Raw genomic sequence first — 26,243 nt, forward strand, 5'->3', positions numbered from 1 at the left:
TATAGCTAAGATAAGTGTTCAATGGCAACAAATGCCTTTGATGGACTTCATTCTGTAACAAAGGCAACGGGTGAGCAAAGACGAAAACGGCAGAACAGAAGAGCAAAGGGGTGAAAATAAATAAATAAAATAAGGGAGGGGGGGTAAGCAAGTGAGAAAGTGACAAGAAAGCTATCGCACGGGAGCCCCTGTCTGCAGCAGCCATATTTCATTACACAGCACCGAAGCTTAGGAGGCAATCAAGCATATTTAGCCATCCTCGTCTCGCCCCCCCCCCAAAGCAATTATTACTCCCCAGTTTTTTACTGTGCTTCGCCATGGGGAAAATGAACCGCAGTACTTATCAGCGCAATGCATACACAAGTGAGTGGGGTGGAGGACATGTAGGTGTGCGAGAGAGCAAGGGCACGCGTGGACGCTTTTGTTTACGTTTTGGGGGGAGGCGAGGAGGGGGGAGCGGCGGCGGCGGCGGCGAGCTGACCACTAGTGAGCAATAAGGTTAGCTTTTTTTTTTTTTTCAATCCCATTAGCTCGGTAACATCAGCACATTTAGGGGCAGCCTGCGGAGCGAGCGGAGATACAGAGATAACCATAAACATGTCACCAAAAATGCATTGTTATTTGCATTCATATTGGAAAGAGCCAAATTGATGTGGGGTCAAACAAGGAAGGTGAGGGTTTATGACCTGTGCATAGCTCCGCTGTCAGCAGCTCTGATCTATTGGACCGGCCAGCCTTGTCAGGCTTTACGCCTGATTATATTATCATGGCTGACGATCAATGCGAGTGAATGATCGTTCATCCGCAAAGGGGAGTAGAATGAAGTAAACAGGATGCAAACAGTACATTCTTTGGTAATACAGTGAACGGTAATGCATTTCTCATCCTGAAGTCATCTCGTTAAGTGATGCATGGCATGCCAGCGCAATACAAAACACTTTGAAAATACTTTGTGTCTTGGCTTTTTATTCAGTCTGTGTTTTTTTGAAATATTATCTAGCGGTAATAGAGTAGAAGCGTCAGAACTGTGAGATAAAAAAGAAAAAAACAAACATACTTCACTATTCTGTGGGTTTGGAGCAGCTAATGTGCACTCATTTGGGTGGCACAGCCGCCAACTGCAGCATTAGTCCCCATCTGGGGACTTGTGTTTTGGTGAAAGTGCTTCTCCATTTGTGAGACTCTTCAGTTCTGGGCATCCTCCCCAAGCCCATAACTCAACGTCCCTCTATCACTCCCATGCGACTGGCTGTCATAATCATCAGCATTATGCTACCTCAATGGGCCTGATTTACAAGTCTGGACATGGCACCAGCTCTGCGCCAAGGGGTAAACATGAGGCTGTTTGCTACCGCCAAGCCCATTTCTCCGCACTGCATTTAATGGGTGGGAGAGACCGATATTCATAACAGAAAAAGTAGCTTTTCAGATCTATGATTTGTTTACAAGAATGTAAATAAAACTCTTAAAAAAGGGTCTCTGGTTTTGTACATTTCTGCAGTCAAATGCACACACACACACTTTGTTTACTTGTGGATGCAGTGCTAGTATACATTATTGTATAAATGTATTAGGTTTGAACATTATAGATTAGGCGTGCAAGAATTATTAGGTGAATGGCGGCAGGGTTACATTTTGTTTTTCTTTTTGGTGGATGGTTTTAATTTTGGGGGGAGAGCCAGAGCAGATTTTTTTCTTTTGTTTTGTTTTCTCACCCTATATTTATATTTCACTTCAGCCTTCCCTTGCAATATTTCTTTTCTTTAATATTTGCCACATGCAGACAACATCGTGTCCTGACTCTGTTTGTCTGTCCTAATCAACTATTGATATATCAGTTTTGAGAAAAGCAGACTCTTTATGGGAGTATACAAGTGATTAAACATTACTTCTTTCAGCGTGACACATGAAGGCCTAACTCACTCATTCCTGGCAGCAACAGTATCAACTGTATTTTTTTTTGTTTGTTTTTTAAATCTGTGACTCTAATTCACTTAGTTTGATACGATATATATATAAGATATTTTAAATTCTGTCTTAAATTCTTCGTGTTTTGTCTCTTTGAGATAATGAAATGAGTTAAACCAATCCTATATTATTCTGTTACTTTTGGGGGATAGTGTTTGAAGAAGAGGGTCAAAAAAAAATATTAATATTGTCAGAAAAAACTCACACATAAGGTTCACCCTGCCTTCATACACCAAAAACTTTAAAACAGTCCATTATTCTTGTGATATACAATATTTAAAACATTTTGTTTTTCAAATAGAAAGTGCCGTCATGTAGTTGAAAGCTAAATATAGAATGTGACGTCCATGAACATGATTAGATTGTATAAACCTATATAGTGTCCCTCCTGCATATGCAGTAAGTAGGCACTTCTCACATTGCTTTAGTGATGTGTCTTTATATATATCTTTGGACTTTGATCATACTTTTTTCACCTTGAGGCAGCACCTGGCCCTTTCCTTAACCCTCTCAGCCATTCCATAATATTATATTAGCCCATATTCATCCACATATTGCGCCTGCTAAGTGATAGCAGCCACATAAATCAATTTTTTTTATATAGACACATACAATAACAGTCATATGCGGCTCCCAAACCGCCTGCTGATAGCTGCCATTTCTTATCACTCCGGTTTGAATATAGCACCGGCACTTTTGCTTGCTGTCTGAATGGAGGAGATTGAGAGAGAGAGAGAGAGGGAACGCGTTTTTGTTCAAATTACTTAAGCTGCCTACAAAGCTCTTTGTAAAGCCGCATGGTTATGAAAATTCACTGAAAGGAAGGAAATCTCGTTCAGTGGAAAAACAGTCTTGATGACAGAGAATCACCTGTATGTGTCCAGACTTTTCTCATTCTGTTGTGTGCACATAGTGTATATTCAATTTGCATCCTTGATAAACTAAAAGCCAGGCTCACAACTTCTAGAGAGGTTATGATATCTGTAAAGCAACGTCCAGATTGAGTGCGATCACTCCGTCATATGCAGAGAGGCAGTTTCTTTTATTTTATATTTTTGCCTCCCGAGAAATGGTGAGTGTAATTCTGCCTTCTGCGGCATTCATTTGAAACGCCTAATACATAAGTTAATCAAGCATGTTTATTTTTCCTCTTGTTGAGTTGTAGGCTTTAACATTTGCGAGGAAATGTGTACCCCGCAGTTAATGAACTGAGCTGAAATGAGCTCTCATAACCGCCAAGCGAAATCACTGAAAAACACAGAGCACACATCCTCCATCTCTGTTGCTCATAAGGGTTCCAAGCAAGGAGAGAATTTGATTGTTCTCCAAATGGCATCAAGTATAGGTGTTACGATTGGTAGGGGGAGGGCCCATCGGCGGGCAGCGTGATGTCGTGAGACCGTTTGATAGACAACGGCACAGCAGGAGAAAGAAGAGAAGGAAGTGAGATTCAGGACTACAGAGCCAAGAGACACTTTCTCTTTCACTCGCTTGCTCCCAACTGCTCCCAGTGCCAGAGACACGGGCCGCTGCACAGACAGATGGCGAGGAGGTGTGTGTGTATTTGTGTGTGTGTGTGTGTGTGTGTGTGATGCAGGATGGGTGGGTGTGTGTGTGCACGCGTGAGGTTGGTGGTGACGCTATCCGGCTTTGCACAAGTGGAAGAGATGGGGGGGGTTCGAGAGATATAAGAGGGGAAAATGAAGGAAGGAAAAACACTGCAGAGGTGTGTGTGGCTTTATCATGCAGGCGTTAATCCATGTGCTCTTCTTTTTCTTTTCACATCCACATAACTCGTGCACTTCGTTACAGCAGCAATAAAAGTTCATCTGCGCTGTCACTTTGCAGTCACCCGTCATACCGCGCAGGGGACATTGCAAGTAAAGGGACCTCTCCTGATGATAAGAGGCACACCTACAAGAGCAACTGTGGGTGTGAGGACGAAGTGGGTGGAAATATTCTGTATTGACAGACTGCCATCTACTGGATTTTACTATAATTTCAAAGCATACTATTTCTATTATCATGACTCCTCTCGGATACAGTGTATGCATCTATGTAATTCCTTTTAAAGATTGTCATTCACTGTAATTATGCCCACTGTATGTCTGTGAATCTAAAGCGTCACACACACACACAAAGCTATTCTGTCTGTTGTGAATGGTTGTTGGTTTGCATCCCTCCTCTCTCAGTCTGTACTGAGAATACTCTGTCTCTTTGAAAGTTAAAATTAGAATGATCTTTTCCAGTAGATATGTTTAAGAATGATGTCAATAAACACTGAATTTAAACTTGTGCACGCACTACAAAGATTTGTATTCTTAGATAACGTAAAGTAAGCTAAATTAATATATATATACATGCATTTTGTATACATACAAAATATATATGGATAAACAGATGTGACTCTGTATGTTTATTTAGTATCTACATGTATGTCTATGAGGCTATAGAAAGTCAAAATGAATAGAAGCCAATCACTAATGATGGGAGGCAAATCGCCTCAGATGGAGTCTCTCGAGTTTGAGTCGGACAGCACAAACGGTGATGCACAGCACCATCTTGTGGTTGTGTGACACTGAATAAAGTAAAGGTTGGCAGAAATCACCATTTGACTGAAAAAAACTGCCACCTACCTATATATCCTGCACATTTGATGATTGAATTCAAAACCAGGATTTGTATTGATAATTCACAACTTGCTAAAATAGCCATCCCCTGTAAGTCTGATACCAAGAACGTGTATAAACATTCCTCTTTCATTCCTTTTGGGGATTGTAATCGGATTAAGTATGCCGAGGTTTTAATTAAATGGATCATAACGCTTGCTTTTGCCACGAGGACGTTTACCATAAATGTTTGCAATATGATATGGAATGCAGAATGATATAATTAATCATGTCTATTTTTGCCCCATTAGTGCTTTTTTTTATTTAAATTTTTCCCTGTATGCCTTCATGCACAGGAGCTTGTGTTTGTGGGCTTCAGAGTGAGATCTTTTTTTAATGCATTTCAAAAAGGCACCAGAACCATTACCTGTCACACGACTAATGAGCAGCCGGTGTGCAGTTAACGGTCATGAAATATGCACAAGACTTAAATACCTCATCCATAGTGCCTTGAGATAAATCCGTGCATTTCATTAAACACACGCGGTGGGCTCGGCTCAGCTGCAAAAATGATTCCTCCTTTGCAGGGGAAATAAAATTAATTCTCTATGCTTGTTTCCTCATAATCACAATAGCAATGTAATGTTAAAGAATTAGCACTTTTATTACAACAAATTAGGGAAGGTTATAAATTTGTGTGTCTGAAGAACTCGGTGCACAGTGTAGAAGTATGCACAGTGTTTAAATAAGTAAGTTGTAGGTTATCATAAGTTGTCACCATTTAATATCTGCCTTTATTTTGTATTTTCCTGATCTACTATGGCCAGTACTTCAATCTGTAATCCTGTCTGTTTGTGGCTTAGCAGATTCACCCTGGGAAACCCCTAGCTGCTATCTGACATAAAACAGATTTGATCCATTTTCCTGAGCATATCTGTCTTTTTTCAGAGAAGCAGTTTTCAAAAGAAACACGTCAGCACTCTGAGGATTTTTTTTTTTCTTTTTTAGCTAATCACCAAAAGACACAACCTGCCTGACATCGCTTTGGTTCGACAATGCAGCGCACCAAGCCGAAAGTCCTTTCCCATTTAGATGCTTATTTTGATCTTCTTTTATTCTCATTGTATTGGGTACAATCTGATGTATTAACCATTAACTTCATGCTCGGCTGAGTTACATGATTATCTCGTGCAAATGAAAAGTGATTGAGCAGGAGAAGAGAAAAAAAAAAAAAAAGCAGAAGATGGACTAATTTCAAAAGCTTGTTCTACCGATGTCGAGCGAATAGACTCGTCATCGTTCATCCAGATTCGCCGTTCTAAGAGTGAGCACGAGGAGTTGGCACGGGTTTACTCTGTTGGGAGATGAACCATCTATCAAAGCATCCTGGAGGTGAATATTCGGGTAAACATTTTCCCTCTCAGTCCTGCCTCCTGACAAAACACTTCCACACAGTGTTAACGGAGGAAATGTAAAAATAGAATTTATTATATACACTTTAGTATATTTGGAAGGCTTTCCTGTCCTGACTCAGGCCTCAAAGGCAATCAGCCAATCAAACAAGCAAGTTTATAAGGTACAATCACTGTGAGATGTAATTTTCTGTTGTGTGTGTGTGTGTGTTTGCACTAACCGGCTGATGTTGAATGCACTCAAGTGTAAGCACCCAACATGTGGGATGAGCATGATGGATTTCTGGTATCGTTGGTAGTTATTTGTGGCGTGCCTATAACCACAATTCCCCAGCCACAGCTTATTGCAGGGTGAGGTTGAGCAAGATATACTCTGAGGCTGGCATAAAGCCACTGGACTTTGTAATAATTCATCGGGCAAAAAGCCTTCCATGTACTCACCGTGCAATATTTATACCCTGCTGAATGTATTTCCTCAGCTACATCATCGCACAGGCCCAAGGCAGGGATTTTCTCTTCTGAGAACAGGTTTTAGTATTGTAGACTTTAGTTAAATCTGGGAAACAATCCTTAAGACTTTGTCCCGTGATCATATTCTGTCTGCTTGGAATGATATATGTGGCTCTAGCTTAAACTTTATATATTTTCTAATGTTATTAATGCCTGAATTTACTCCTGTGTCTGCATTTTCAGTTCTCAGGCAAAAGTAAATCACAGAGGTGGTAATTGTATAATTCAATAATGCTGATGGTCAGCACTGCCAATGAGCTTGTTATGTGTCTTATGTTCTTTGTGTTTGAACTCTCCACAGAGTAAATGTCTGTTGTTTGTCTGCTTTGTTCTTGATTAGCCCTGTCTTTGATTAGCCTCACCCCCCATCTTGTTATTTGGTTCTGTTGCGTCAATACAATGTATTTTTGCTCCTTCTTCACAGAGACTTCACACAAAATTGAAACGCTTCAAAATTTGGTGGGGGGAAAAAAAAAAATTAAAAGTGGAGGAGTTTAATGAAGGCAAGGAGAGGAAAAAAAAGTTTTTTGATTCAACACATTGTTGCTAATGATGGTGCTCTCTTAAAGACGCGAGACACTTAATGAAGCGCAGACGTAAAATGATATGAAGGGATTCTGGAGTGTAATTATAGAGCGCTAAAACCTTGATTAATATAACTTTGAATTTTTAATTTGTAATGAAGTTCTCCTTTGAAATGAAAGTTGAAAGTTTAAAAATTTTAATATTCAATGTGACGTTCAACAGGGCTTTTCTGTTTGGCTTCCCCTTAACATTTCCATGCTCCTTATGACGTACTGAAAACACCAACTATGCTGATGACACACAACTATGTACTTTCTTGTCATCAGCTTCAAATCTAATTTCACATCAAAATTACCTGTTTGTCCCTCTGAGCCCCATGAATCTTTTTATACAAAAGGAGTTCTATTTTTTGCACAAGGCTTAGTCCCAAAAGGCTAACTCTCTATAACTTAATAGAGACGTTTTATCGTAATGTGGGTTTAAAGTAGAGTACCAAAATGAGTAACCACGATACTATACCAGACAAAGTATCACGGTTCCGGGTATTATCGTGATACTGCGGCCTTTTTTATTATTATTTTTTATGAACCGCGATGTATTTGTTTCAGTGAGAACCCGGGAGGAGAGTAGAGGCGGCCGTTATGTAGCGCAAACTGGCACCAGTAGTATAGTAATCCATGGTAGTACCGTTGTGTAGAATTTCTAGTATAGTAGGAACCGTTACGATTTTGCACCGCGGGGTACCTTGGGTATCATGCAACTCTAGTTAAAGGTGGGGTAGATTAGTATGTTAGAGATTAGCAGCATATTGCTATCGTATTACATATTTTCACATTCGGATGCTAATGATGTTGGTCCAAATCTGGTTCCATTTTTGCCACCACTTTTATGAAACTTGTTAGATTCTGATGTTAATTTATTTCAGAGGGATTTTCACTTCTGGCAGTAAAAAAAAAAAAAAAGTATTTTTTCTCAAAGACGGGTGCATGGATAGAAAATGATGATTAAAACAATCTTTACAGATTTTTTTTCAGTTAAATACATGCCTGTCTCATGTACAAAATCAAAATCTTTTTTTTAATGATTCTGAAGATCAAAGGCTATATCTCAATTAAAAACAAGAAGAAAAAAAAACTTTGGTTTGGTTTGAAAAAGGCTCAGCGGATGGTAAAAAAACTTTGGTTTGGTTTGAAAAAGGCTCAGCGGATGGTCTGTGGACTGTTTTTCAGTCAAAATGCTGTTCCAATTTATTCTGAAAGCTGCTTTTCTCATATTAAAAGCTTAAAATGAAGACAGATACGCTGCCGCTTGTTTTGCAATAAAGCTCCTTTTTTTCCTCAAGAATTAATGAGATAAAGTAATTACTAAATGAGCCAGCGGAAATTTTCGAGTTTATTATGGGAAACCTTGTCTGAGGAAAACAGCTGGCCTATGGATTTTGTTTATGTTTGAAATTGAAAGAACACTTGTCCTACTCACCAAGAAATGAGGCTCCTTTCTCGGGTTCATGCAGGTGCCAACATGCTGCCCAATGCTGCTGTATTAACTCGCCGACACCACCACTCAAAGTTAATGCCCCCTTTGCCCCCACCTAGGAGACGACAAAACGACAATAGGATAAGGTTTTCATCTTAAACAGCTGAACAGAAAATATGACACAAAGCTTGGTTTAAAACATACACACACTGATAATACAAACGGGAAAGACTGTAATGTGTTTCTACTTTTCTCTCAATAACGTGACCAAAATCAACTGGCAGCAACACACTGCTTGTCTGGGAGGCTTATTCCATCTTTTGAAAGCAAAAAGAAATCAGTGGATTAGATGTATTTCTAATATTAGCATGTTTTTCCAGAGACTGTTTTCTGCTGCAGCGAACAGTCAATAGGATACTTATGGGAGAAAGCACAAACAAATATGTCACATTTGATATGTTCATTTTGTCCTTTTTTTCTTTTCATCGAGATGCATTGTGCTGTTTCTTTTTCTTCTTTTGATGTTTCACAAAATATGACAAAAGACACATGAGAGTGAATATAAGAAGACCAAAGCTGTAAAATGAAAACTCAGCAGACTGCAGCCCCATTTTGCAGATTGCCGTCATTTGGCAGATTTGACTGTAGTTATAAAGATGACAGACTTTAGCTATATGAATTCACTTAACTGCTAACTGAACATGAACTGAATAAACTATTTGCCTGGTGTTTGCAAAAAAAAAAAGAAAGAAAAAACTAAATGATGGTGGTGCTATCCATAAAGTCCTATAGCTCAAAATAATCATCCAAGGTCAATCTAAAAGACTCCACTTTGCATCTCGTGGCACCACCTTAGTGGTATTAGAAAAATATCTTTAGCGTTTCGTCACGGGGCTGCATTTGCATAGAACTAACCTCTCAAAAGACATTAAAGACCGGCCTAAATCTGACATGCCTTTGGAATAGCTTATGAGCATTTGCATAACGTTTGCCTCCTGTGCAGGTGATAAAGCAGCATTAAGCCTGGATTACTGTATTTGATTTTGTTTGTGCGCGTGTGCGCATAGGTCTGCGTGCCAGTAGGTGTGTGCGCAATGAATATATACTTAGCCGTGTACCTGTATACGTGCGAACTGGAATCAGTTTTAGCTGTTTTTTTTGGCATGCCTTAATATCGCCAGCAGGGCCAAAGAGAACAGTGTGCTATGCCTGACTGCCATGTTACTCATGTGACCTCATGAAAGTACAAGTCCCTTCAAGCGGTATAATAAATCATCACAGCCGGGGCCGGCCCATAACACATGCTTAGATGCACACACATACACACACTTTTTTTGCAAGCCCATAACCCAATATATCAAACTGAAGAAGTATGGAAACACAATCATATCGGGTACAGTGACCCTTTTAGATAGCAGGATGGACCAGTAATCAGTTAGGTCATACCACACATCCCAATGGAAGGCCAAAATATACTTTATAGAGTATAAAGCTATTTTGATATTAGGAGTCATCATTCAAATCAGCAGTAATGTGTTATGGTTTGTGGCACTAAACCTTTTTTTCTAAATTACAAATGGCCTTTGCTGTAAAAAGATATCATTTCTCACTGTTAACAGGTCACATTTCATTTATTGTAAGCAGTTTTAGGAAGTATACTTTGGAAAGTTTTTTTTTTTTTTGGCTGCTGCTATTCTAAACCAGGTCACCTGCTACTGCTGCGAATTCTGCTTTATATAACACAACTCCATCTGACAGGTGTAGGGCACCTATGTACCCACTGTTCTCTGGGGAAAAAAATGCACCACAACGTGATTTTAACAAGCATTTTTTAAGGGTTTCTCCCGTGAAGAAACAGTAGATTCAATTTAAATTTAATGGCTTAATGGTTCTTGAACAGGACATTCAAATGGCCTCCAACAGGCTCGGCGGTAGTGACAATTTTGCCGCTGTCATTTACAATACTTCAGGCACAAAGTTAGTCTAACTCGCTTGTCTCTACTTAACTGTTTTTGTCTTGCCTTCACACTGAAGCTACATTTGTCGCTGTCATCTTTAATTTCAATCACTTTGTCACCTGAGCCTCCCAACAAATTTTGGCAAATTTTCACAGTAATTGCCGCAAGGGACAAGAGGGCATCATATGTGTGAAACGCTCTGAGTGAAAAGCATCATTGCCTTGTAGGATATACACACACACAGCCATTTAACACACTTGGGATTATATTTGAGGCTGCCAGTAAGTACAGGAAATAAAAGCAGGGGCCATGTCCCAATAACGAGACAGTACTGGCATAATTCTGTCTCAAAATAGCACGCGGCAAAACTCGTGTTGCAGGTGCATTTGATAAGTTCATTGTAAATCCTGTGGACATAGAGGAGGAATGTTCTGGTTACTGGCCAGGGAACAGTAACTTGCAGCAACACAAACGCTCCAATTACAGCTGCACCCGCAAGCCCTTTGGGGAAAACCACAGCACCACTTATTGATGTAAAAAAAACAGCAGTGTGATAGAGGGCAAGTCCATGCTGGCACCAGCGGACATGGACTGCACTTTTAATTATCTTAACTAGAACATTATTATGATTTACAATAATTGGAAATCAGTTAGTCCTGGAGGTCATTTATTTAATTTGAGACATGTTGATTTGTTTCAGTATAGAAGAGCATTTGTGCTGCAGTGTGAAATCACGACAGAGAAATGATATCATTACATTCTTGTGACAACAATTTTAGTGTGTTTGTATCTGGGTCATCTCCTGTAACTAGTTTATTGTTGGCTTTTTGTTTTCTTTTTTCAAGAAGTCTCCGTGTGTTCGTGTACTCAGACAATCACAATGTGCTAAAAGCACCTGTCAGTCCTCTATCAAAATGCCGTGAGGGCCGTGAATGGAATACGTCATCTACACAGCTTTAATGGGAGGACAGCTCAGCAGAGCGGCGGCAGCAGCAGTAGAGATTCCTGTACTCCAGAGGGCACCATTAGCATGCTTTATGTGTGTCATTATGCTAGACCGAGCAATACCAGATATGTCTCAAGCAATTAGGCATCCGTCCAGTACAGTAGCAAAACAACACCATCTGTGGTATTGATCTGTAATTGTCTATGAGGAAAAACGATGGTCAACTGTTTGCAATGTGATTAAAGCTGGACGCTGTATTAATACTGTAAACACAGCTATTGAAAAGGCCATTCGTGGTTCTATATTTAACGTCATGCTTAAAAAAAACAACAGGAAATCAAACCTAACTTGTTTGCCAAGCTGGAGGATTTTTTTTCTCATATCTGATAATAAAAGTCATGCAGTCATGAAACCAGTTTACCGTGACTGACCGATAGATCATGTGAAGACATGTATTCTTTAGTTACATTCATCTATACTAACAACATTTAGTTGTTTGACCCTTAATTTGATTTCTATGGGTTGACATTATTAAATTGTTGGCAGCTGAACACTGAAAATAGGATTCTGGTCACCGTTGATTGTCATAGATGGAGTGTTTTATTAAATAACACAATTTCAAGGAAGGTGGATCTTACCAGTTTGGAATAATCTATTGCAATTGCTGCTTCGGACCAGAGTGATGAAAGAAGAGAACTCCTCAGAATATCCCTAGAGGGAAAAAAAAGATAGAGAGATCAGAATGAGTCATGGTTTAGTGTCTTTTGTCATTGTTCATTCACAACTAAACACTTAGACCTCTGTGCTGTCAATCAGCGCTAAGTTTGCGTACATAATCACATATTGAAATGTATGGAAACAAGCGTAAACCGGCACACGCTGTAGCCACTAAGCGTTACTGGGTTATCAGCATAGTCCCATTAGGTTTTGTAAGCAAGCTCCGTGCACTTTGAGGAGGTGATTTTTTTTTTTTTCGTTGTGCATAATGAGAGCTTCTAAAAATAGACTCCTGCCTGAACGCTGACAGTGTCTCCACCGCATACTGAAGACAGGATAGCAGGATGTTTGGTTATGTCTGCTTGTAAGTAATAATTTCTGACAGCGACTCGCGCTCGTACACCCTTAGTTGTGTGCAAGAAAGCATGAATACGTGGCTGACGTACACACACACACACACAAATACATGCCCAGTGATAACCATACAGTACACATACATAGAACCTTAATTGAGTTTGTCAGTCGCTGGGTTTAGATTGATGACTGGAAAATAATAGGCTGGCAAGAGACCCTAAATGATGTCCGAGGAGTATAGAGGTCCTCTTCATTCTTGAGAATACACAGACATGCTTTAACAGGCACACACACACACACACATATATCAGTATTAACCGTCCCCCATGTTTACCTTCTACATTTCTAAGACCAAACCAGCTTCCATAATGGAAGAAGTGCACATTTTTGGAATTGTTCGACTGTCCTCCCAATCATCACAGCGCCGCAGACTGACAGATCTCTGCCACTGTTTGTCTTGCATGACAATGACTGTGATAATTGGTTGTTGGACACCGTGGAGCACACTACCTCTGCTGTCTGCTGTCCCCATGCAGTATCCTGCATCTTCAAAGCAAAACAAATATGAATCTAGCTTGACTTTTTGCATTTATAATGCTACTTCACTACTTTTTTTTCTCCCTGGTTCGCTAAAGCACTTGATATGCAAAAATCATATGTTTACTTTCGACATCAAAGTTTCTTTCCGCCTCCCCTCCTTCATTTTCCCTATCTAAAAATGGACTCCTTTCATTATGCAAGGCAACAAAGAGCAGTGCCTGCTCACGCGGCCCATTCCAAGCATACTGATTAATTAGCTTGTATAATTAGCTTAATGATTTAGAGAAACATGGCCATGGCCACCCAAGAAGCTATGCTAATGGACCCTGTCTATAGCAATTAAAATGCCCATAATTTAACAACGGCGGCCTAAAAGTCCAGATAGCTGCTGTGAAAAAGTAGGTGGTGCAGTAATCAATGTAGCATCATCTTAGCTGGTGTTGTGTTATTGAAAACTGTCGCACTCATCTCATTGTGAGACCGTGTTGCAAGTCATGTGTTTGCATGGAATAATATTTTCCAGAAGTGCAGACACCACTGGAAGACTGAGAGCTAATGAAGTGTTTTCATTTCTCACTATGACGATTAAGTTTAGTGCTGGCGGCACATTCGGTGCACTTAGACCTCAAATTAGACTTGAAATGTGATGTAAGATGCTGAAAGTGTGAAACCTGCTTCTAGTGTTACACGGAGCAAAGTTATCCTCCATCTATCTTCGTAGACCATTCTACTGTATATCTCCTGTCTGCTAGTTATGTTAACTCCCTCTCTGTGTGAGCACACACTGTTATGTGCATGAGTTAGGACATGCAGTTGTGGACTTTACAGTTTCCATTAAATGTGAGTCAAACCAGACAGTATCTCTGCTCTCTGACAGTAGCATCAGCATTCCTGGCTGCACTTCCGACATAAATCGTCCGTTTATGACCTTCCCCTGAACAGTAACCAACAGAGACACCAGCTCGACTCATAAAACCACCAGAATGTTGAGGTGGAGGTGAAGATAGCATTTACCCATACACGACTTTTAAAATGCCAGTCAAGTGGGAGCACTTAGAAAAAAATGTAATCCTTATTTGTTTATGTTTTTTCAGCGCCCTGATTGAATGCCGGGAATATCACACCCAGTCATAAATGACTGGTAATTTACAACGCACTTTGCTGCTGGCAAAGCATAGGAATTATGGCGCCATCGGGCTTGTATAAACAGCACAGGAAATGGACTGTAGCGTGGAGGGTGAGTTCAATGTTTATTGCGAGACCACTGTAAAACCAGCTTGAAGCCTGTGAAAAAAAGTGTCATCTGATACTTTAGAAATGTCAACACATATATTGTCCAGTTACAAATGAAGCTCAGTATTGAATACTGAATACTACATAAAAGTTGGGGTAGTACTCATGTACTTTTTAGGTAACACCGTGGCAACTTGAATGCCAATCATGTATTAGCTGCCAGTTTACACACATCATAGTGCACCCAATTATTTTCATGGCAAAACTATAAAAAGTCAATGAAATATTTAATTTAGATTTTAGACAGCTGAAATTAACTTCTTTTTTTTTTATCCCCTGGGGGCAAAAAACTAATGCAAATATGATTACCATATAAACCTGGGTTAGTGGAAGTATTTGCCATTTAGTATTTATCTTTAAGGCCCCCCCGGCAAATGCAAGTATACAATATACAAACACAATCCTTTTTGTTCTGTTTTGGTCTCCACCAACTTGCTGCTAAATACGCCTCTCAGTGTTTAGCAGCGAGTTGCTTGTTTGGCTGCCTGCTGCCTCCAGAAACAAGGGTTGATGAGAGCGGTCAAACTGCAGGCCATAAAACACCAGCAATGACCTGTGAGCTCTTAAAACGCTCTGTGGAGCTGAGGGGAAACTGCAAAGTCGGGTGCTAATTCACTGTGACCTCATCACTACAAGGGGCATCTCTCACAGTACACACAATATAGACCCACTGTTCACATAATACAACGATTAGACTCACGCCAATTCTTACATTCATTGTAATCATAGCTTGATTTAAGTTTGTATATTTTCTACCTTTGAAACAGTAGAAAGTAGAAAGAACTTTCAGCACTGACACAGCATGGCATAGAAAACAGAGCGGTTCCCATCTGTTAAATCATTTCCAAGAACACAAACAAAGAGGAGAAACAAAACTTTCCAGACTTTACAGCAGCAGCTATGGATCAGCAACTATACTGATGATTAATCAGAATTAAACAACAATACGGTATCATATTCTTTTTAAAAATGGTAACTAAGTAACACTATCATTACCACATTGTTTCAGCACCTCCAATAGATTCCATATGCCGCCTCCCTGAAAGCCTCTTTAATGAAACAATGTAAGGCAAATGTGTCATTAGGATTCGCAGCACTCCCAAACACACTAATTGCAACGCGAACAGTCTGTTTGTGTCTGTGTCTGCATGTTGCCAGCAGGTGCGATGCTATTCACTTGTGCGAGCTGAACATCACAGTCCCGAGTTTGACACCATTGTGTCAAAAACTCTGTGCTCAGCTCGTCAGCTCTGGTGCGCTGTGCCCAAACAAGCCAGCTAAAAATGAGCATTTGGGAAGTGATCTGCCTTTCGCTTCCCCCCCCTCTATCTCTGTACCAACAGCTGCCTCAGTGGCATAGGGTAGCGTCACTGTCAGACGTAGATGGAATTAGTTATATAGTACATCATATGTCTATTCAGAATTGGCGTCATGCAACCCAAAAAAAGATATGCTTTGGGTGGGAGGAGGTTTGATATTTTAGACACATTTGCATACGTTTGCGGTAGTCAGGCTGATGTTGACAGGGTATCACATTTGCAATGTGAGCTGTCTCATGCCATCCAAACTCAAAGATACAAATTCTGAAAGTCACTGTTTTTGAAGAAGCAACTTTTACTTATGAGTTATGTGCATAGTTGGAGTGAAAATTGGGCATGTGTCGATGCTTTATTTTTAAAACTAGCATTTGGCGTCCCTCCTCTCCTTAATGTATTTGCTAATCCTTTTATAAATAGCAGTGTTTCTTTCCACAGCCAAGTTTTGTCTTCTGCACACAAGTACGATAGACAGATATAGTTCTCAAGCAAACTGAAATTTCTCCCCATCTTTCTCTCAGATTGAAGACTGTGGAAGGCTGCTGCTGCAGCGACGAAGAATAAGTGAGTACAGACTTCATCTTTGTGCGGTACCTTTTTCCTTGTCTGCAGTCAAAGCCCTCTTATCAGCAGAGTTTCACACCGAAAAACTTTCCATCACGCTGAAACTGCTCCTCCCCAAAGGCTATCATAATCTGCTCAGCATGCATAATGTTAATCGTTCAAATATCTCATCAACACAACGGGATAAGCATGCTGTCAGTGCAGAGACGGGAGCGAGGGAGAGTGCGTGGTAGACAGAAAGCGAGAGGAGGTTCGGTTTAAGAGGAAGGGGTTAGGCGATGGAGGGGAGTGGGGGGGAGAGGCGATGAGGGTGTAAAGGGTGAGAGATCAGATGAGACGATGAAATTGAGTATGAAACAGGAAGATGCAGCGAGGATGGACAGGAAGAGGGAAAACACATTAAGGCTAAAGTGGGCGAATTAGATGAAGAGAGAGGCAAGGCGGTTTGCTCCATCTGCCTACGGCACTGTTAGGAAACTCTATGCCACTGTATTCTGTCCCTTCTTCCAGTCAGCTTTGGAGAAGATGATAGCATTGATCATCTTCTTAAAAGACCGCTTTTCCTGTCACCGTATCACCTCACGTCATTAAAATGACTGGTTGAGTTGCCTTAAAAGGTTTCTCTTATGGCTGGCAAAGGCTGCAAGCTGTTAGATCGCCTTCCACATTCTTGCCTCCCTTCATTTGATAAGACTGCTGACAAACCTCTGAACGCCAATGTGTCCATTATCTTAATTTTCAGCTAATCAGCTCCGTTATTAGATCAAATGTAATGAAAGGGCGACAAAGTCAGGTAATGAAATCTATTCAAAGCGGTACTGGGTTGTGTCCCCACCAAAGGCATGGGCATATTCACACGGATTGAGATTTTCTCTGATTGGAAGGACATGTTCATCAATCAGAAATAGGTAATTCCATCACATTCATCACCTCAATGTCAGATATGTCTATTGTCCTGATGCATCACTTCTCGGACGCTCATACCCCCGGGTTTCCCTGAGGAGTTCCCATCTCAAATCTCATGAGTACTGAGAGAAGGAATGAAGTAAATAGATTTTGTTCTCAAGATTGCTCACATTTCCTACTCCATAAATCCACTTGTCGCTGCATTAATCTTTAGAAAGTTTGGGCCGCCCTGTGCCTCTGCTTATTAGCCAACCAGGGATCAATTTATCACCTTTGAGGACAAAGAATGGAGAGGCGTCGGGGGATTCTCTCCATCCCTTTGATTTATGGAGTCGGAGGAGAGGCAGGGCATTTTTGGGTCATGCAAATTCTTCCCGGCACAAGTGCCTGCCCCATCTACCTCCTCTTTGTGTTGAATTAATTTCTTTGGCAGTGAGAAAGAAGAAGTGGATTCTGCAAGTAAATCAGGTGGTCAGAGTATGAATGAGAAGGTTAAGGCTTGTTGAAGTAAGTGGTAATGATGACACTCACCGTGTATCAAAGAGAATTATCCACTCGCAGTGATAGGTGGAATTAGGGTTGTTGGATTTGACTGAATATTTCAGAAATAGACTCTCAAGTTCAAATTCACAGAGCTAAGATTTGCCACCACTGCTTTCACACAATTCCAACCCTTTACCACTAGTCTGTGCTATTGGTCTGGCAAATTTTTCTCTTCCGCTCTTGTGACCCATTTTTTTTTTTCCACGTAAGGAGCTGCAGGAATGTGGCTGCCCCACCTCACCTGCGATAAGTGACTACATCATCCTGGCAAACGAACTACAGTGCCGGGCTCTTGCTCTGCAACAACATTTGTAATTGTCCTCATGTAAATGATGGGCTTGGGAATGGGGGGGGAGGCTTGTGGGAAATGTATTTCCTGTGAAGTAGAAGGAGTTCTAGTGAGGTTGATGGAGTGCTACTGGTTTTGCGGTTACAAGGCAGGTTTGAAACATTGCATCACGTATTGTTCGGCACACAAGTGTGGATCTAGTGTGATTCAACCTCTTGTCATGAGATACTATAAAAAGCAGGGCATGGGAAAAGCAGGTTCTGTTTTCAGGTTACAAAATGCACTTTTATTTTAGAACACTCATTCCTCCTGCAACTTGTGTGTGTACATGAGCCATGGGTGTGTGTTTTAGTCTATATTCTGTCAGTTGTCCAAGCATTAAACACACATTCACGTTTTTATTTTTATTTTTTTTCCTTTTCAGTCTTTCTCAGATATTTAATTTTACAATATCTCATGCATTTCAAATCAGCCCAAACTCCATCCCGCTTCCCTTTAACTGCAAACTGTGTGCAGGCTCCACTTCACAACTCACTCGCCACTGTCTTGGCTCTCGTCCACCCTCATCCCTCCTCATAACAAATGAGCCTGTGCCGGCCAGCAGATTTCTCCTACGCCTACCAGTTCCGCCACATCTTTGTCATCTTCTCTCTCCCGCACTCTCCCTCTTGCTCTTACTTCCTCTCCCTCTTTCCCTTTTCTCTACCTTGTTTAGGCACACTCTAGCCTCTTTTGTGGCACGGAGTGTATAAGACTCGCCGTTTGCTGAGTGGGCAGCAGGGAGCGGAGGAGGAAAGAAGAGAAATAGAAAGAAGGGCGCAGAAGGAGGAGGGAGGAAGAGAGTTATCTAACAGGATTAAAGGAGAACAACGGAATGGAGAGCACTTAAAATACTCATGACATGAGCCCTCTTGCAAAAAGGAGGGGATGAGTAACAATGGCTGAATCACTCTTGAGGCTCCCTGTCTCCACACAATATGCTCTCTCCCTGTCTTCTTCCTCTCTTTCTCTAGTGCCACCTATGTCTCTCTTTCACTCTCCTTCCATCACCCCCTTTTCAGCATCATTTCTACTTACTGGCCTGGGGATTTGATGGATCTCAGAGGAGCCATGTTAATAACGTTAGATAGAGTGGCTTTAATTAACCAATGGAAGAAAAGGTATTCAATTCAGACGGAATGACAAGCCCTTACTACTTGAGTAGATGGTGTTAGATCGAGGGTGGGAACATGGATGAGGGAGGGAATGAGAGAGGTGATCAGGATGTGCGAAGAGAGTAGGGGAATGGGGATCTGGTGAATTTCGAAGAAAGCAAGAATAAATGATAGGTAGGTTTCTACAGGGATTGAAGAAAAAAGAAAGACAATCAGATGTTTGGCAAAGGCAGAACAAAGCAGTGTATAGCCAAGGGGTGGTGGGTGGATAGATGATGAAGTAGGACCTGTCAAGAAATGGGCTCAAACAACTGCTTGGCCCACTTCTGTCTAAAACCAGGGAGAGAGAAGGATTTCACAGCAAGGCCAAACAAATTTCTTAGTTACCTTTACCAGTCTGCTGCACACAAGTGAGTGTGTATTGAGATGTCGATAGCAAATAGGAAAGGATACCCTTCCCCCGCGCCCCCACCGTACAGGAACCAGAAAGGTGGAACAACATGACAAATTTTCCTCAGGGCGGATCGAACTTTCGGGAGAGAATAAGCACTTCAAACGATCGGTGTGCCTCGCCAGCTTCCCTTGCCCGTCTGACTCACGAAGATAGCAGCCGTCTGGCAGCTCGGGCCGAAAAACACACACACATACACGCACACACCGATGCGCTCCTTTGCACACAGGTGTGGGAGCACACAGGATTTTGCATAAGTACACAAAAGCCCTCTTCTACTGTACTCCCCGAACATCCTATCCCTCACCCAAAACACGAAGACCGAGGCGTCCTCCACCTTTTTGTAAAGGAAGACGTGGCTAATCCTTAGTGCAAATCTTGACACCAGCCAAAAAATGTTGAGATTTTAATGCAGTAAAAACCAACGTGTTTACAGTTGCTCTAAAAAGGTTGCGCTCGGTGCATAATATCTTTGGATGAGGTCTCTGGAGTCGCCACTGCCTCCCTTTTTATATCACATAACAAACATGTGGCGGCAGTGGGAGAGAAACTCTCCAGTCTTTGTAAATAGGGCACCGTTTGAACATTTTACTCATGGCTTGTGCTCATTGAGCATTCATTCCTTTTGAATCATAAATAAACCGTAAATAAGTATAAGCAAACATATGCGTATGGTGACGTACTGATACGATCCATACTGTCCTTTTCAGCAATCCTTGATGTTTATATGAGAGACAAATTTTAATGATAGAAAGATCATGGCAGTATTCACAAAATAATGACGACTGGGCCGCCTGGTAAATTGACTGAGAGATTTAGCTTTTTGGTGCTGACTCTCCAAAGAGAGGACTTAAGGAGCTTCTGGGATTTGAAAGTTGAAAGATAAAGGCTCTGTTGCACTGGGGATCTGTGAGTGCTTCAATTTTCAGCAGTGCACTATGAAAAGAATCATTAGGCTAGAAAAAGGCGAAAAAAAAAAAATCTGATGGAATAATTCAAGAGCATAATCAGTTGTTGACAATGGCAGGGGGGTATGGGGTTGGAAGAGGAGGAAAAAGACAGAAAAACAGCCTTCACAGATGATGGGGGAGTTTGAAAGAGTGACCAGACGGCACTCTGACATATTCCGAATCTTCCCTGACACACTCCTGAAGTGTGACGGTGAGGGACAGATGGGAAAAGCAAAGAGAGAAGAGATGTAAAGTGGATGGACAGCATGTATAGAGGAATAGGAGAAGCGGTTAAATCAAGGATTAAAGAAAAGGTGTGAGACGGACAGAATCTTCAGAGATCCTGAGAACTCTTTCAAGTTTATTCAAGTGCCTTTTGGCAAGGCACTCCAACGAATCTGCTCAGTGGCAAAGAGTACGGTGACGGGCAGCTCCTAGGCGTGAAGGTGGGGAATGACTATGACCTCTTTCTCTCTGCAACTAACTCCCCAAGGCTGTTCCTGTAAATAAGAATGTGTTCTTAGTCAACATGCCTTGTCTGATAAAGGATTACGCTTTTAAAAAAGAGCAACACGGGGTGAGATAGAAGGCGGTAGAGCAATGGAGCAAAATAAATCACTTAACGGGTGAGGAAATAGAGCAAGTAACAAATTACAAGAGATTGTTATAGCTTGATACAGGCAGCGTCGTGGATTTTACATCAGAGAAAGACGGTAAGGTCAAAGACATCACAGCTCCCATGATTGCAGCCGATCTGAGACCTGTGACGGAGTGATGTGCATCACCATACACTTAGCAATGACTTACAGAATACTAAAGAGAAAGTCACGTCACTCGGAGGAGGGAGAAAGTGAAGGGGGGAGGGGGAGACAAAGCGTTGAGAGGCAGCGCCCGGGATGGATGACAGAATATTAAAGCGTGGAGTGTAAACTGAAAGTGGTACAGCAAGACTGAAAAAAAAACGCCTAGAGAAGGAGAGGCAGCCAGGGAGAAGGAGGCAAACCGTGTGAATGAATATTAGGGAGAGGGCTATTCACCTGGTGTTGATATGGATGCAGGCGGGTAGGGGGAAGGAAGGGGAGCAGGGGAGGGAGAGAGACACTAAAAGTGAGGAGAGTGTGCAAAAGAGAGATAGGGCTTCTTACACTCCTCTGGGAGGCTCTGGGGAAAAAAAAAAAAAACGAGAACGACAGGTGAGATAGAGAAAGAGTGAATGGGAGAGAATGGCGAGGGGAGTAAAGAGTATTGTGGGATAAAAGAAAAGGAGAGAGAGCGGAAGAGAAAATTTTGGAAAAGAGAGCAGAGATAAAAATAGAGAAGGAGACAGAAGGAGAGACATTCCGAACAAGTCCAAACTATCGCGCCAGAACACACTTATCTCCCAAAGTGCAGACAGTACATTATCGCCACTGGCACTAAAAACAGCCTGAATCATCAATAAGTGAAATCCGGGCGCAGGTAAACACGACGCAGTGTTTCAAGCGCAGAGGCATCAGTGCTGACAAAGGGGAAGCGCGATGGCGGGGAGGATACGGCCATAGCAGGCGATTTCTCATTATCTGCCGCGTGTCAGTTATTAACGCCGCGTCCATTTCGAACATCTAATTAATGCAGATAGCCAAATGCCAAACCTGATGAAATACCGCGATGAGGGATTAGCTGGAATAACAAACGCTCTGACCGGCATAACTTTGTCTCCCTGATTAGGTGGCAGAGGAGAGGAGAGGAGAGTGAGAAGCATTTCTGGATCATTTAAGTCTCTCTTCCTCTCTCATTTTTTTTCCCTCCCTCTCTTCCTTCTCCTACCTCCACTTCACTGTCCTTAATGAAGACTTTTTTTTTTTTTTTTTTTCCCTTCTGCCACATGCCCCCATTCTCCCAGCTTCGCTCCCCTCAGTCGCTGACTGCTGTCCTAATTCCATTCTGATAGATGGAAAAGGGGGGGAGAGGCTCATTAAAAATGGCTTTGCTGATTGTGCTGCTGCTGCTGTTTTTTTGGTCGAGTGTGTGTTTTGTGTCTGGTCAAGTTTTTTTTGACAGGTGCTTTTAGGGGGAATGGAGTGGTGGAAGTCATTCAGCATGTAGTGTAAGGCTGCCCATCCTGCCTGACATGTATTTTATAGTATTTTTCATGAAGAAATAAGGATGTCGCCACTTGGAATGAGAAAAAAAAACTAATTAGAAATGATAGAGATGTGAAGTCTTAAGCAGGGTGGGGATATTATTTACTTCACAACCTAAGAACAGCAGGAAGGAAACAAACCGCAAACAGACAGTTCTATTATAGATCACTTTCCTGCAGGCGAGTGTCCTCTAACAAACCAAACGCAGACTAAGTGCCCTTTTTGTGGTGAAGAACATGCTTTTCCCACATGGTTTGGGCAAAGAAGTGTTTGCTGTTGAACAAAGAGCAATGTGTTTTGAGATAGCACGAGTGTTAGCACACAAGTCATCGGGGACTTTGAGTCAAGTCTGTAGTTGAATTAGTGTCTTAAAGGAATAGATCAACATTTTGGGGAATGCACTTAGAGACTCTTTCGGAGAGTTAGCGAGAAGATGAATCCCTCCCTCGTGCCCGTGCATGATCTATTTTTACGTTTTGATTTGTGTATGGATTAAATTATCCTAAAGCACAGTGTTACATAAAAACGAGAGAGAGAGAGACAGCCACGGTAGATATTTAAAATGGCTGCTTGTTGTAAAACTAAATCAATTTTACTGTTCAATTAAATACATATTCTATGAGGTGTTTTATACACTAAAATGTCCCTTGGATAATTGGAGTGCCGTGGTGCTGAGAAAACATGGACTAAATGGGCATCAAACACCACAACAGCTGCAGATCCTTTCATTTGCAATCGGAGATGTGCTGTAGATTTTAACAGATGCAGAAGTTACCGAATAGGTGCTGTTTTCACAAGTAGATATGTCTGCACAGTATTGTAGTACTGATGCAGAACAAATACAGACAAGGTGACAGGATATGGGGAAAAAATGATATATGGAAATTATCCAAACAGGAAAATAGTGATGTCCTATTGCATGTAAGGTGAGCTGTTTATCTGTCCAAGTATACCTGAGACCTCATGGGGGAATGAAAAGTCAAATGATGTACTGTCTGAGCTCTGGCCAACATAAGCGTAAATGTGTTTTTTAAAGGGAACTAAGGGAACCCTATGTTGTTGTTTTTTTTTCCTCTAAAACTCTCATCTGTATTTTGCAAGCCCATGAAAGAAATAATTTCTCTGCTCTGATGACTGACATTTTGTAATAGCCAATTTACAGTGTCAGTGTCCATGAGTAAAATTACATGTAAAGGCTGTAACCAGTGCTGGCACAGTGAACGTTTTTGTGAAAATCTGAAAAGCAGAAGCCTAATTCTTTGTATGAACCTCAAAACAGTGTTGTTTGGGTAAATTTCACTTTTGCTCATCATCAGTATCGCTGAAACATCCATACCTTTGCTTACAGACGAGAGTTTTTAAATGTATTTCATACTCGGTGTAAGGCTTCTGGCATGTGCACGAACTGAAAATGGATTTACGGATGAAAAACAGCGGACCAACATGCATATGTGGACATCCCAACAAATGCTATGATACAAGGTGCGCAGGCCATCATTTAGAACTTGGTACAAGATTCACAAGTACTTCCAAGAATGATCTAAGCAGGACTAATAAAAGACATCTACATCCAGAGAGCTTTACCAGAGGATGACTTCAACACAAATCGTGCGTTTCTAGTTCTTGCACAGTAGGTCTGTGATGATTTGACAGCTATCTAGTGGGTGTAAAAACCCAAAAATATCTCAAAACGGTAACATGATGTCATTTTGCAGCACCATATTCCCTACTGGCATTCTCCCACTACGCTCCAATATGAATAGTAATTAATAATAAGGATGATAACGTGTCATACCACATTATATAAATCATAATAAGATGTGTAGGTTTGTGAGACTGTCAGTCACAGAAAGTCACATAAAATAATGATGAAAGCTGTTTAATCGCACAAAAAAGCATGTAGCATCACTTAGGCGTACAACTAATGAATACTTTCATTATTGATTGCTCAGTTAGTGAAAAATGACAATTTTCCAAAGCCCAAGAATTATTTTAGGTGATTTCTGCTCAGAAAGTGACATAAATGAAACCTGGGTTTTGTCCAGACAGTGTCTTTTCAGTCTTACATACAGTATATCACCCTCTACACTTTATTCACAGTTATAATCTGTATAAATAGCTTTCCTCCCACATGAGATGTAACTCGCATAATACTCTTACACTTAAGGGCTCTGCAGCACAGATGTAATCTCACACATATCACTGCTGGGGACAAGCATCCCTTTATGCAATCAACAGGCCATGAGCTGCATGCATCTGTTTAAATATATAAAGGCTTCCAACCTACACAAATGCATGTGCTTTTTAATGCATGAATGCGCAGACACGGCTGTCTAACTATATAATTATCAAGCTATTTCCGGGTTATTATCTATGCATGTATGTTGGTACGTTACCACACTGTAGCTGTGCCACACACGTTTAATTAAAAGGGATATTTCAAATATGTAAATGCCAGTTTCAGATGTCTCTGTCATTTTGTTGCTAAAATTACTCTTCCTTTGTTCTTAAATATTATTCAGTGTTGCATTTAAAGCTTTGCATCACCAAATTAAGGTGGAAATGTGAGAGGACACACATGGGAATTGTCTGCTTGTCTTACTCAGAGTTTGGTTCACTCTCACGCTCTGAAGATGTTTCCTTTTCTTCTTTTTCTTTTCTTTTTCTTCTTTCTGGTCTTCGCTGTGCACACAATGCCGCCAATTAGTTAATGGCGGACAGCGAGGTGAGAATCCAACCTATTTGCTTCAGACTTAATTCCTCACATTTGCAATTCGAGGCTGAAAAGAGAGTAGGGGAGTACTTAAGAAGCCCGGCGCTTATATGATTACATCCCCTGCATATGACAGTGACAGGAGCACAGTGGGGATGACTGCTTGTACATACCATAACGCACAGGAATGCAAATACTGAATACAGCCGAACACAGTGTGACTGTGAATGTGTGAGCACAGTAGCGAAGGCATCCCATTTAAATTCATGAGCGGCTTTGATGCTTTTGTGGAGTTCACGGGGCCAAAAGCGAAGAAACATTTCTTCTTTACATTTTTCCTAAACATACTCTTATCCACACGTGTAGTACTTCACAAACACACACGCAAGCAACCTTCAAAATCTTGTCTTTTTCCAGCACAATTACCATTGTAAGCACTGTAAGGTATATGTGCAAAGCTATTTTCACATGAAAATTGAAGGCTTCATGAAGATTATGTGTCGTGTATGCGTGCATGGTATGGTTTGAAGGGGTTACGGGTTAAGTTTGGTTGTGCAGTGATGAAGTGCACAGAAATGCGTAGGACATTACACACACATCAAACCCTCGCCGGCAGCTTTTTAGTTCATAGCTACTGTCATGCCAAGTCCACAGATTTATTGATTACCCTTAATAAAACTGTACCGTTTGATTTGCTGAGAGAGAATGATCAGGGTGATAAATCGAGAAAGTAGTAGACTACAGCTGTGGTGTACACTGTAATTGTAATAGTAATGGTGCAAGTCAGTATGGGGATGGGGGGCAATTGGAGCCTGGAGAGTGAGCTGCATGCTTATTGCCTGGACGGGAGCCCTAGTTAACAGCAGTAATGTATTCTTGAGCATCAAAGGCTCAAAGTTGAGAGTTTTAAAGGAGCTCGTCACTAT

General features: G+C 41.2%; 1 protein-coding gene across 27 annotated transcripts in view; it reads right to left on the bottom strand.

The window, feature by feature from the left end:
• The window catches only part of LOC109136709 (protein tyrosine phosphatase receptor type D), a 336,090-nt gene that overhangs the window by 191,543 nt on the left and 118,304 nt on the right, over positions 1-26,243 (bottom strand). For all 27 annotated transcript variants that reach the window (XM_027274799.1, XM_027274793.1, XM_027274761.1 and 24 more), the window contains exons 5-6: positions 12,043-12,115; positions 8,504-8,615 (exon numbers count right to left, since the gene is read on the bottom strand). The gene's annotated coding sequence lies outside the window, so the exon portion shown is untranslated. The remainder of the gene's footprint in view (positions 1-8,503; positions 8,616-12,042; positions 12,116-26,243) is intronic.

This window comes from Larimichthys crocea, chromosome III, assembly GCF_000972845.2.
Source record: "Larimichthys crocea isolate SSNF chromosome III, L_crocea_2.0, whole genome shotgun sequence".
Taxonomy (NCBI): domain Eukaryota; kingdom Metazoa; phylum Chordata; class Actinopteri; family Sciaenidae; genus Larimichthys; species Larimichthys crocea.